The following is a 14,240-nucleotide window of genomic DNA, read 5'->3' on the forward strand; positions in this document are numbered from 1 at the left end:
ATATATATATATATATATAATAGTATAATCTAGAAGCCCGATGAAAGATATAGCTCAAAAAAGGATTTCAAAAGCGCAAAACGTACTAATGAAACTACTAGCTTAAGGCACAAGAAATAGATAAGATATAACAAAATATAAGTATATAATATCATAGGAAACTAGCCTCGACTCGTGGAGTTTAAGTCGGCTAGCCATATACAGGTATACAGAACCATACAGTGAAAACAGCCTATACAAGTTTTGTTCTCTCAAATGTAAGCCTCTAGGCAAAACAAAATACAAAAAGAGAGATGTATAAACAAAATAAACCAAAAAGACTCCAAAAGAATCCAAGATCCTCCGCTTCTGTCACCATCCAAAGCAACTCACTGAGGTGGGTTTACGACCTGCATCTGAAAAATACAACAGAAATATGGTATGAGAACTTCAGTATGGTAAAAGTGCCCAGTGATGTAGGATATAAGACCCCGGGACGCCAAAGGTAATCCTACGCTCCATATCCATCACAAGATTCAAACTTAAGGCATTCTAAAACAAATAAGCATCATTATAACAACATTAACTTAAATAAACCGGGTAATCTATCTTAGAGATTTCTACTCTATCCAAACACCGCTGTCCCACAGCCTTCACCAACCTATCCTCCCTACGATCCCATCGCCACTGCCTTCTGAACCTCCTCAATCCCAGTAGAAAACCCTGATAATAAACAATGCAAGTAAAACACAAGTACAAGCATATAAGGCAAATAATTCAGATAGCAATTAGGCATGTTATTCAACTAGACAAGCCATTACAAGTAATCAAAGAATACAAACAGATAGAAAATGCACATGATGAATGCCTGTCGTACTAGCTGTGATATCACATTGTCGGTTCAACTGCCAACCTGACACATCTCCATGGAGACGTCGCCCTTCGGATTTCTCATATGGGAACCCCCGAGATATAGTGCTCAAATCATTGTCCAGGTACCGGCGCCTGCACGCTCTATAGATCCGAAGGGATGTGAGTGGGATACTCTTGCCTCAGACCTCACATCTCAATGTAAGCGGGATTAATCACCGTCCTTACGCCGCCGTCGCTTCCTCGACAGGCTGGATTAACCACCGTCCCTGCCCGGCGCATAGCGTCTCATAATCTCAGTAAAAACATTATTTCAGTGGTTTTCAAAAAAAGCATTTTCAGTATACAGAGATCCATCATCTCAATCCAAGTCCCCGACTCATCTCAACCACTGTCCATTCATAACTCAGTTTCCAAATATCAAAAGTTCATCATTCCTCATCTCATATACCAATCATCCTTCACCTAACGTCAAACCATTCTCAACACGCCAGTAACCTATGCCTCCGTTTTCTAATTTATCATAAAATTATGTATTAGAACCTTTAAGTTATATCCCATGTTCTAATACTCGTAACTAGGCCCAAAAGTCCTAAATGGTGTTATAGAAGCTTACAACCTCGTTAGGAAGGTGAAATAGTTGAAAACAAAGCAAAATTTGAGAAACAGGGCGTGTACGTCCGCAGAGGGGTGTGTGTGTGCACGCCCAGGAAATTTTTAAAAGTGTGCGTATGCACAGGTGTCAAAACTCAAAATGGTCAGTTCACTCACACAACCTGTGGCAGCGCCCCTAACAGACTGGCCTTCCCAACGTGTGCGTCCGCACAAGTTGTGCTAGCGCTGCAAACAGAACGCACTTCCCTGCTCGTGCGTGCGCACAGGTGTGTGCGTCCGCACAGGTCAAAATTTTTCGCAGGGTGTGCATTGATGGTATTTTTGTGGAAAACTGAATTTTCCAAAACACCAAAAACTAACTGGCAAGTATACCGGGTCGCATCAAGTAGTAAAACTCACTTAGAGTGAGGTCGATCCCACAGGGATTGATGGATCAAGCAACTTTAGTGGGTGATTAGTTTAGTCAAGCTAACATTGAGTGATTTGAGTGACAGTTGAAACAACAGAAAGTAAATGACAAGAGGAATTAAAGTGAAGACAGTAAATTAGACAGAAACTTAAAGAGCAAGAATTGTAAATTGCAAGAATCTTAAATGACAAGAAATGTAAATTGCATGAAATATAAAGGGGAGAGGGTGCTGGAAATTAAATTTTAATAGGAAAGTGTAAATAGCAATCAAACAGAGAAGTAAAAGGTGCAAAATCATGCAACAGATCTAAACAGAAAAGGGAAATTGCTTGAAGAATTCAAAACAGAAAAGCAGTGCTTAATTTGCAGCAATTTAAAAGTGGTTCAAGATCTCAGGAGTGCAAGAGACTAGAAAACAAGTCTAGATCTCAAATCCTTCCTTGATCCAATAAGAACAATTGCAAAATGAAAATGGAAGAGTAAATTGCAGAAGAAGAACAAGAGAAGTTACAGATGGAGAATGAAAACAGAATTTCTTCCAATCTCAATCCAAAATTTCAAAACAGAAAAGAAAACTAAGAGAGAAAGCAAAATGAAAACTAAAGAGTGCACAACTCCCTATTGGAGATGGGTGTTGCTCCCAGGGGAAAGCTCAGTTGGAAAACCCAACTTAGCTTTCAAGTTGTGCTGTCCGTGTCATTTGATGCGCATCCAGCCTTTGTTGTGTGCCAAAATGGTGCGCCAAAGTTTCTTGGTGCCTTGGGTCCGTGTCAATTTGTGGGGGAGAAGGGGGGAGATAGTGCTCAGTTGGAAAAACCAACTGAGCTTTCCTTTGTGGTGCCTTGCTTTCGGCCTCAAGGTCTTAGGTTCAACACTTGGTGGAATCACTTTTGTGAGCTTTTTTTCTTGTATTTTCATGAGTGGGAGCCCGATAAAGCTCAGTTGAGAAAGTGAACTGAGCTTTATTTTTCTTTCCTTGTTTTCCTTGTGTCTCCCCCTTTGAGCCTTGGTGGAAGCATTGGCTGATTTTTTTGCTTATTTTTAGCCCTTAAAGATGCATTTCACTCGTGCCTCAATTTCGTGCCAAATATGGACTATGATACATTGTTGGAAAGCTCTGAATATTAGCTTTCCAACGCAATTAGAAGCACATCAATTGGACGTCTGTAGCTCAAGTTATTGCCCTTTGAAGAAGGCATGGTCATGCTGTAAACACCCACTTTTAACTTAGCGAAATTTCTTGCCTCCAAGCACATTTTTCTTGTACGGCAAAGCTCAGTTCACTTAGTGAACTGAGCTTTGTGTGCTGATTGTTCATGCTTCCTTGATTTGGTCATGGGCCACGCTTTTAAAAGCGTGGCCTAAGGCTCTAAAGTGTGCTCCAACTTCAAAGTGTGCCCCAAAGCTCTTTATTTCTCCTTTTTAGCTTATTTTGTGCTTCTTTGCTTCTTTTTCTTCTTATTTCCTACCAAATTTATAAAATTAAAAGATAAAAAAAATATAATATTTAAGCACAAAAGCATTCAATATTTAAGCACAAATCATCAATTTCTTATATGAAAAAGCATAGAAAAACATGACATGGTGACATGTCATCACAACACCAAACTTAAACCTTGCTTGTCCCCAAGCAAGAAAAGAATCATGCAATAAAGATTGATAATCCAAGGTAAGAAGAATAGCAACTCAATGTTCATGGTTAGCTAGTTTTCTAAGCATGCTACAATCACAAAAGAGATGTAAATGATTGATGCTTCCATCTAGCTCAATTTATAAAATCTTTCTCTTATATTTCTTCCTTGAAACAAGCTTTTGATTTTCTTATTAGCTTCTCCTTTTGGGTGCTTTGCCCCATGAGTTGATAACAAAGCTACGACTTCTAAATGCTTTGTTTTCAAGTATTACCACTTGATACATAAGCACCACAAGCATTTGATTAGAGGACTTCATTAAGCTCATTTTTTTCTTTTCTTTTCTTGACTCTCTAATCATTGATGCTCAGAACCTTGAGCTTTGAGGGAGTGCTTTTGCACTTGAGCCTAGCCTTGACTTCTAAGTGTTTTGTTTTCAAGCATTTGGCTTGATACATAAACACCACAAGTACTTAACATATTGTCATTGGTACTCAGAGCCTTCAGCTTTCTCATTCTTTCCCTTTTTCTTTTTTTGATTAATTGTACTTGCTTCTTCAAGGTTTTCATGATTTTCAAAAGATTTCACAAAATGTCCTAGATGAAAACTTCAATTAAATAAAATCCAATGCAATTAAGCAACAATTAATCATACTAGCTTTCCAGTACTTGTATGCACATGCTAAAATCTTCTTTAATGCCTTGTTTGTTTATGATCATGATACTTTACTACTTTAAGCTTTACAAAACTCAAGTTGGTAGTCATAATGGCATGGCAACATGTTACAAATCAAAATTCAAGCTATGCCTTTATTCATACACACATGTAAACAGAAAAGATGAAGACAATCATGTAGTTTAAGAAACAAATGAGAAGAAAAGGAACTCTACAACCTTGTAGTTCATCTTCATTATTGTTGTCCTTTTTCCTCTATTCTTCCTCCTTCCCTTGCCAAACTCAGAATGCTTGCTCATCCTCAAAAAATAATTAGAACAATGGCTATGGGGCTAAGATGGATCATGAATGTCTACACAATGAAATGTTAGTAGTACATGTGTTTAAGCAAGCAAAATTAAAGACAATAATCAAGGCACAAGAGACAGAGACATTGTGATTGCAAACATAAGAAGGTGTGCATGATACATTGCATAAAGATATAAGTGGCACACCAAACTTAGTGTGACACTTTCACTTGGAATTAATGCAAGTATCTTGAAAGAATTGGAACCAAATTTTGTTGCATAGCAACACCAAACTTAGAATGCAATCATATGTCAATTTATTTGAATTAAAACTAAGTAAGTGAAACTGTTATTTGTTAAGTACAATCACCAAATGATTTTAAAAATAGAAAAATGACTAAAGCAAGTAGAATGAAAAAGTGTCAAATCAAAAGAGAAAAATAAAACTGCAGAGGCATTATGATTATGCAGACAAGTAGTGTTGCTTGAATGAATTGCATAGAAAATAAGTGGCACACCAAACTTAGAATCTTGGTGTGTCACTTTCATTTTTTTATTTGATGCAATCATTCAAAATATATTGAAAACAATTAGTTGCAAGGCAACACCAAACTTAGAATGTAACCATATGCCAATTTATTGAATTTAAACAAAACAAAGAACGAAAATAAAGCAGAGAAGAGAAATTATACCTACGGTTGACATCTTGTTTACTTTCTTCCTTTTCTTCCAGTTTGTTAAGAGGAATGACTTCAAGGGAGGAGAAGATTCAGCTATTGCCCCCTGTCTTGGTTTCCTCTCAGCAAGCTTTCTTTTGTACATGGCTTGCTTGAGCTTTCTTGCTATTGGTCTAGGGGTTGGATTGTTTGTGGTTGACCTCCTCTTGAATGTTGTCCTTGGTAGCTTGGTCACAATCCTCTTTTTGGTGCTTTTGTTAATTGCCTTCACTTCCTTGAATCCAAGTCTTGGTGGTTGTGATTGTTGGAGTCTTCTTTTCATCAAGAGCCTCTTGTATTGGTGGTTCCATGTACTTTTCTGCTTTACTTGAGTTTGAAATTCTTTGGTTGTCTTTCTCACTTTCTTGCTCTTCCATTTCCTCCCTTGCACTCAACATTTGACTTAATAGCTTTTTCATTGAGGAGGTTTGTTGATCTTCCCAACATTTCTTCATCTCCTCTTCATATTTTTCAATCACAGATTCAATTGTTGAGAGTTTTTGGGTCAGGGACATTTGTGAGAGTTGTGAGTCTTCATGTTCCCTTGTCATCTCAAGTGCAGTTTCATTTTCAACTATTTCCACCACCTCTTTCTTTTTCACTAAAAATTCACTTGACTCAGTAGCCTCTTCCTCTTGTTTTTCCTCCTTTTTCGTTGCACTCACCAACTGAGCTAGCTGCACTTCCATGTTTTTGAGGGACGTTTCTTGTTCTTCCCAGTACTTCTTTATCTCCTCCGTAAATCTTTTGAGCATGGACTCAAGTTTTGAGAGTCTTTGGCTATTGGAAGTTTGTTTTGGTTGTGAGTCTTTGGCTATTGGACAATCTCTCATGTGACTTGACTGCTCAGAATTTGCAGTTTCTTGGTAATACTCCCAGCCACCATTAGAATCATGACTTGCATCATTTTGTGGTGGTGGGAAGTATCCTATATGATTCTCTTGCTCATCTTGTGTCTCTGAAACAAATCTCCATGGATTGGAGTGCTCAGACTTTATATTTTCTTGGTGATATTCCCTTCCACCATTAGAGATTGGTGATGGTGGGTAATATCCCATAAAATTTGTATGATCATAAGATGAGTTGAACTCCATTTGAATTTTGGAAAACGCAACACCAAGGAAAATTGAAATTACTCATATCAGATATGAAAATTTCTTAGTGAGGCAAAAACTCAAACACCTTGGTTTCAATTTAAAACAGAAAACAAAAATAAAGAAAATGCTTGATCTAGACTTCTCACCCACTTAATCATTGTTGATCTAAATCAATCCCCGGCAACGGCGCCAAAAACTTGATGGTATTTTTGTGGAAAACTGAATTTTCCAAAACACCAAAAACTAACCGGCAAGTGTACCGGGTCGCATCAAGTAGTAAAACTCACTTAGAGTGAGGTCGATCCCACAGGGATTGATGGATCAAGCAACTTTAGTGGGTGATTAGTTTAGTCAAGCTAACATTGAGTGATTTGAGTGACAGTTGAAACAACAGAAAGTAAATGACAAGAGGAATTAAAGTGCAGACAATAAATTAGACAGAAACTTAAAGAGCAAGAATTGTAAATTGCAAGAATCTTAAATGACAAGAAATGTAAATTGCATGAAATATAAAGGGGAGAGGGTGCTGGAAATTAAATTTTAACAGGAAAGTGTAAATAGCAATCAAACAGAGAAGTAAAAGGTGCAAAATCATGCAACAGATCTAAACAGGAAAGGGAAATTTCTTGAAGAATTCAAAACAGAAAAGCAGTGCTTAATTTGCAGCAATTTAAAAGTGGTTCAAGATCTCAGGAGTGGAAGAGACTAGAAAACAAGTCTAGATCTCAAATCCTTCCTTGATCCAATAAGAACAATTGCAAAATGAAAAAGGAAGAGTAAATTGCAGAAGAAGAACAAGAGAAGTTGCAGATGGAGAATGAAAACAGAATTCCTTCCAATCTCAATCCAAAATTTCAAAACAGAAAAGAAAACTAAGAGAGAAAGCAAAATGAAAACTAAAGAGTGAACAACTCCCTATTGGAGCTAGCCTCCTTTCTAATCGAGCTCTCCTAATGAGATGGAATTGATGCCTTTATATAGGCTTTACAAAATAAAAAAATGAAATTGAAATGAAAAACAAATTAAATGAAAATCCTAATTCTAGCTTGTTCTTGTGCCTTTGAGTGATGATGTGGGCTTTGCTTGCTTTGGATCTGAGGAGAAATGGGTTTGGTTGGCCTTGATTCAATTTGGAGAAGAACTGAATTTAAATGGAATTTTTATTCAATTTTTGGTCCATGGGTATTGCTCCCAGGGGAAAGCTCAGTTGGAAAACCCAACTTAGCATTCAAGTTGTGCTGTCCGTGTCATTTGATGTTCGTCCAGCCTTGGTTGTGTGCCAAAATGGTGCGCCAAAGTTCCTTGGTACCTTGGGTCCGTGTCAATTTGTGGGGGAGAAGGGGGGAGATAGTGCTCAGTTGGAAAAACCAACTGAGCTTTCCTTTGTGGTGCCTTGCTTTCGGCCTCAAGGTCTTAGGTTCAACACTTGGTGGAAGCACTTTTGTGAGCTTTTTTTCTTGTATTTTCATGAGTGGGAGCCCGATAAAGCTCAGTTGAGAAAGTGAACTGAGCTTTATTTTGCTTTCCTTGTTTTCCTTGTGTCTCCCCCTTCGAGCCTTGGTGGAAGCATTGGCTGATTTTTTTGCTTATTTTTAGCCCTTAAAGATGCATTTCACTCGTGCCTCAATTTCGTGCCAAATATGGACTATGATACATCGTTGGAAAGCTCTGAATGTCAGCTTTCCAACGCAATTGGAAGCACATCAATTGAACGTCTGTAGCTCAAGTTATTGCCCTTTGAAGAAGGCATGGTCATGCTGTAAACGCCCACTTTTAACTTAGCGAAATTTCTTGCCTCCAAGCACATTTTTCTTGTACGGCAAAGCTAAGTTCACTTAGTGAACTGAGCTTTGTGTGCTGATTGTTCATGCTTCCTTGATTTGGTCATGGGCCACGCTTTTAAAAGCTTGGCCTAAGGCTCTAAAGTGTGCTCCAACTTTAAAGTGTGCCCCAAAGCTCTTTGTTTCTCCTTTTTAGCTTATTTTGTGCTTCTTTGCTTCTTTTTCTTCTTATTTCCTACCAAATTTATAAAATTAAAAGATCAAAAAAATATAATATTTAAGCACAAAAGCATTCAATATTTAAGCACAAATCATCAATTTCTTATATGAAAAAGCATAGAAAAACATGACATGGTGACATGTCATCTTGCGTCTGCACGAGGGTGTGCGTTCGCACATATCAGAAATTATGAAATTCTGCAACTTTGCAGAATTTCAGATTTTTAACACAAACTTTGAATGATCATAACTTCCTCTACAAAATTTCAAATTTCACAAACTTTATATCGATTTAAAGGGTTTTCAAAGATCTTTAATTCTAGACAAGTTTCATCAATTTTTGAAAACCGAGGAAAAAGTTATGATTGAACAAAGTTTACCAAAAACTCTATTTTACCGAACTTCACAATTTACACAACTTCTAACCATACACATTTCAACTCATACCAAACCATTCAGAAACTCTATCTTTCATCAAAATTGACCTGTTGTGCCCTAATACACCAACATTACCACATTTCCCTTCACATTTCATCATCTTTAACATCAACACCAATATATCAGAATTTTACAACCATAATGCCAATTCATCAAATCCAACATCACTTATATCATCATTATGCCTTTTCAATTTACACAGTCGATCATCATTATCATATTACCATTACTCATCATACTCAAATCCAACAATCATTAATTCATCGTAAATCACCATATATCATCATTTAACAACTCAACAACCATTTAAATTCAAACCTATCCTATGGGTCACTAGCCTAAGTGTCCATGAATATTATATACTACAAAGAGGAAACTGAAACCATACCTTGGCCGATTCCCTATATGCTCCAAAACTCCAATTTAGCCCAAACAAGCTCCCAACCAAAATCCAAGCTTTTAATTCCACTCCAATAAGCACAATTAAGTTCCAAAAGCTCCCAAAGTCACAATAATCAAACTATATATGCATAAACCATCACAAATCAACCTAGGGTTCCATTTAAATGTAAATTCACAAGGGTTTAGTGGCTCTTACCTCTCCCAATAGATTTGGATGTCAAAAACCAATGCTAAGCAAGGCTTAGAGCAAACCTAAACATCCAAGATCACAAAAACTCACTTAATCATAAACCCTAAGAACCAAAATTTTGGAGAGAAGAATAGAAAGGATTTCGTGGTTACCTCTTCAGTTTCTTGTACGGGTTTTGTAGATCTCTTCACGAGGAACGCGTAGCCATAAACGGTGCGGCGATCGGAGCTCCGTAGCTCAAGATATGAGCTAGAGAAGAAGAGGGTGAATAGTGTTTCTTCTTCCCCTCCTCCCCCTTTCTATTTCTGAAGTGTGTGTGTGTTTAATGGAGTTGTGGCTGGTTTGGTTCACTTAAAGAGCCTTTATATGTTGGGCTTGGGCCCAACTTGGGTCCGGTCCAACCCGTTAGCGTTTTTAGCCCGTTTGGCCCAAGTTCGGGCCAAACCTTTAAAATTAACGCCCGGTTTTCCATTTCTAACATTTTTCTAAGGTTTTTGTCGGTTTTCATTTTTTCTCATGCGGTACCGGACAGACTTGAACTGGTTCAATCGGTTCAACTGCCGATTCGCAATTTTTTACGGTTTTTCGTAGAAAGCACATTTTCTGTCTCAGAAAAACCCACTGAGTCCAAAAATCACCTTTAAATCCTCAAATTCTCACTCTAACTTTTTAGAATCTAATTGGGCAATTAATCATTAAATTAACCAGTTGATTAGTTGCGGTACTTACACTTCATATGAAACCTTAGTGAATAAAGATCCTTGAAAGAAAGAAAGAAAGAGAAAGAACAAAAGAAAAGCCAACATTGGTGGCAAAGTTAGGCCACTAACGGTCAGCACCAATGTTGGTAACATAGAAAGAAAGAAACAAGGAATAAGCTAGGCACCAATAGCTTGAACCCTAAGATAAATGCCTGTGGTGCTTTTGTATTAAGATCTGCTTGGATGATTAGGTTCTAAGGAGTGTTTTAACACTTGGTAAATTGGGTTAACTAACCCAGGATTATCAACCAAAAGTTCATTATCAAGAGCAACCTAACTACAAAGCATTTAGTGACCCAAAGAGGTGCTGGGCATCAATGTATTTAGGCTGAATTGGAAGCTATTTGCCTGTGGTGCATATGTGTTGAGGAAAGGCTTGACTTAGTAAGTCTGAGGGGTGCTTCAACACCCAACACCTTGAGCCAACTGGGTCAGGAGTGTTGACCGAAAGCTTACCATAAAAAGCTGCTTCAACACAGAACACTAAGCTCCAAATAAAAAATAAGTTTCTAGCAAGAAAAAGCAAAAAGTAAGCACCAGGGACCAAAGAATAAAAAGGGTTCATAAAAGCAATTGAGTTAGTGCTTAAGGGGATGTTGTAACCTAGAAATCAATAAGTGTTGAGCTTCAAATACATCATGCATGAAACCCCATGAACTAGAATCAACTATCTTCCAATAAGGACCTAAACTCCTCTCTGTTTTCATTCATTCTTTCTTATGTTTTACTGCTTGCTTGGGGTCAAGCAAGATTTAAGTTTGGTGTTTAAAATGCCTAGGCATCTTAGGCTAGTTTCACAAGCCTTTTTCATTAGTTTTCATTTGGTTTCACACACGTTCTTAGGCAATAAGTAAGTATTTGGATGAGAAATGTATGTATGTCTTGATTCAATCAAACATTGTTATTTATGAGCATTTTCATGAGATTAATGCAAGAATTACTTGATGCTATAAATGATGCAATATCTTGTGATTATGTCAAGGTTTTGATGCATTTTGTTTGGTTGATGATAGGTAAGAAGAAGCTAGAGAAAGGCAAAGAAGAAGCAGAGGAGGCAACGTTGGTGGCCAAAGTTGGCTCACCAACGTTGCCATAAACGTTGACAAGGAAAGGGGAGCAATGTTAGTTGCCAAAGTTGGCTCACTAATGTTGTTGACAAATATTGCATACAAACGTTGGCTCAAGGAGGAAGCAACATTGGTGGCCAAAGTTGGCTCACCAACATTGCCACAAACGTTGACAAGGAAGATGGGAGCAATATTGGTGGCCAAAGTTGGCTCACCAACGTTCCAAGCATGAAAAGCAACGTTGGTGGCCCAAATTTCACTACAAGAAAAAAGGCCTATGGCCACGCTTTTTTCTTGCCACGCTTCAAAAGCGTGGCCATAAGTGGTCTATGGCCACGCTTTTATGAGGGTGGCGATAGATTAGAGATTTGGCCACATTTTTTTTGCCACGCTTCAAAAGCGTGGCGAAAAGGATCAACGGCCACGCTTTTGTGAGGGTGGCAATTGATTACAGAAAAGGCTACGTTTTTTTCTGCCACGCTTCAAAAGCGTGGCCGTAGATAGAAACAAGGACATTTTAAAAGCGTGGCCACAGGGTTTCATTACGGCCACACTTAGAAAATGTGGCTATATGCTGGTACACTTTTGCCACGCTTTAAAAACGTGGCCAAAAGTTTCTTTTTTGCCACGCTTCAAAAGCGTGGCCGTAGAGAGCAAGAATAACGTTTTAAAAGCGTGGCGAGATGGACCAAACCGGTTGACCCAAACCCGGCTCCCAAACCCGGCTCCCAACCCGGCCCAAACCCGGCCCCCAACCCGGTCCCCAACCCTAATCTCTCTTTCCCCTTCGAAGCCACTAACCCTACTCGCCTGTATCGAAGAGCTCCTCCCTTCGCCCTTCTCCCTTCGCCCGTCGCCCTTCGCCGTCCGAGCTCCTCCCTTCGCCCTTCGCCCTTCGCTCGTCGCCCTTCGCCTTCGCCTTCGTCACTGATGGAAACCACTTCTTCTTCATCTTGGTAATCTTCATACCCTTCTTCTCTTTCTTGTTCTTCTTCGAATCAGTGAGGATCTCTCTGTTTACCTTCAAGCTCCAGCAAACATGGGCGACGGCAAGCTCCTCCCTCTTCTTCTCCTCCAAGCCCTCGAATTCCATAGGTATGATCGATTTTCCTCTTTTTATTTTCTCGATTTTTCCGTTGTTTTTACATTTAGGGCTTTCCCTTTTCATTTTCATTTTCCTCTGATTCGTTCTCTCTGATTGCATGTTCCTTTTCATTTTTATTTTCATGTCCCTGGTTAAATGATAATGCTGAAGACGCGTTGCTTGCGATGCTGTGGACGTACGTGGTTTTTTTCTGGAATGAGAAAGCCACAAAGGTGCACTCTATTCACTATATTCTCCTTTGATTTTCGATATCTTATGTTGACTGTTAATATATGTTGTTCGCGGGTAATAATGGATTCCATGGACTTTTTCCTACTATGATGAATGCTGATGATGATGAATGAAATGTCTCAGCCACGTGAGACAGAAGGCTTCTGTAATTTACTCGTGTTGGTGTTAGAAAGAGTGAAATATATCTTCTTCCTTGTGCAGTTGTGAATGATTGAAGTCAAAACCATGTTTTATGCTGATAAATCGAATTATAGAAGTTGACTAGAACCAAACATTAATTTTATACTAGTTTTTTTTTTATTTTAATTTTATTTGGTGGATCGGTGTTTTTTAAGTTAAGAGTATTACTTAATTTGTGTGGACGATGATGAATGAGCATTATTTCATCATCACTTTGTTTGTGTGTCTTGAATAATACAATGGTGGCCTGGGAGCCTAAAACAGTTGCATTGTTAAGACCAGCATCTTAGCATTTTTTTATTTCTTTTTAATTCTCCGCTTGATGCTTGTTAAGTGATTATATGTGCCAGTATGTGTGTACGTCTGTGAGATGATATGGTTGAAACTCCCGTGCTCATTTAAAGGGACTAACGTCACTCATTTCTATTAAATATAAATGTTATCTAACATGGTTCAAACTTTCTGTCCCATTTTAAGGACTATTTAACGTTACTTATTAGCGTCAATTGTATTTTGTTTTGGATTCTTCTCTCCACTTTGCATAAAAACTCGCTTCTGATGAAAGATGCTGAAGTCACATAAAAAGTGTGTTTTCTTGCTGGTTTTGGTATTCCATTAATTCTCACTGTTTGTTGCCTTTTGCCTAAACAGTATTTTCACCTCTAATGGCCTTATTTATTATTAGCTTTCCCCTAAAGAGATTTTAAGTTACTGACTTTATATGATGTCATTTCTATTGGTGGATTGTGACTTTGTGAATGAATATTAAGATATTCATACAATCGTCTTACTTATCAATACTTGATATGATGTCGTTTATTTGAACTAATTAGTTACCTTTATTCTTTTTCAGCATGGCACTCTCGGGGCACTTGTCCAAGATTCTGTTAAGAGCCACTACGAGACCCTGTTTTACTGTTTTCCCTTCCCTTCCCCTGCTCCAATTCTCTGCTTTCCAGGTTCCCCTTTCATCTCATTTGATTTTATTTCTGTTTGAGGATTAATCTGGTTTAGCTCATTCTGTTTAGCTTGTTTAGTTCAACTAATTTAGTTTAGTTGAATTAGGTGGTTAGAGAATCTGGACTGGTTAGTGGATGTAGGTTTTGTTTTGTTTACTGCTGCTGTTCGGAATGAATTTGTCTTTCCTCTGAAAGTTGTCCTAGATGAACTTGTTTATTGTGCTATTTTGGTGTTGAATTCTGGACCTGTGATTGCTGTTTGTTGTATTTTTTTTCATTGTCCAAAATAGATGCTGTGGAAGTGTTACTGTTTCATTAATTTTTCTTGGTTTGTTGTTGCTGAGTTCTGCTCTGCTTGTTGCTTGGTCCATATTATATGAACTGCAATGATTTTAGTTTGTGGAACTGGTTAAGTCATATGAATTCTGTTTGGTGCTTGCTTGAACCTGGGAAACATGCTATTTACTGCTGTTGTTTATTAAGTGTTGCTGCTTTGTGCCATGTGTTAGCAACTCGTTTCCTTGTTGAGATTCTTTGTGCTCATTATGCATTCATGCTCATTACATCCTTAATCATTGGCTGCTGCTGATTTCTCAATTTGCATTTCCTCTTCTGCTCACTTTCTAT

This window comes from Arachis ipaensis, chromosome B07 (genome assembly GCF_000816755.2).
Source record: "Arachis ipaensis cultivar K30076 chromosome B07, Araip1.1, whole genome shotgun sequence".
Taxonomy (NCBI): Eukaryota; Viridiplantae; Streptophyta; class Magnoliopsida; order Fabales; family Fabaceae; genus Arachis; species Arachis ipaensis.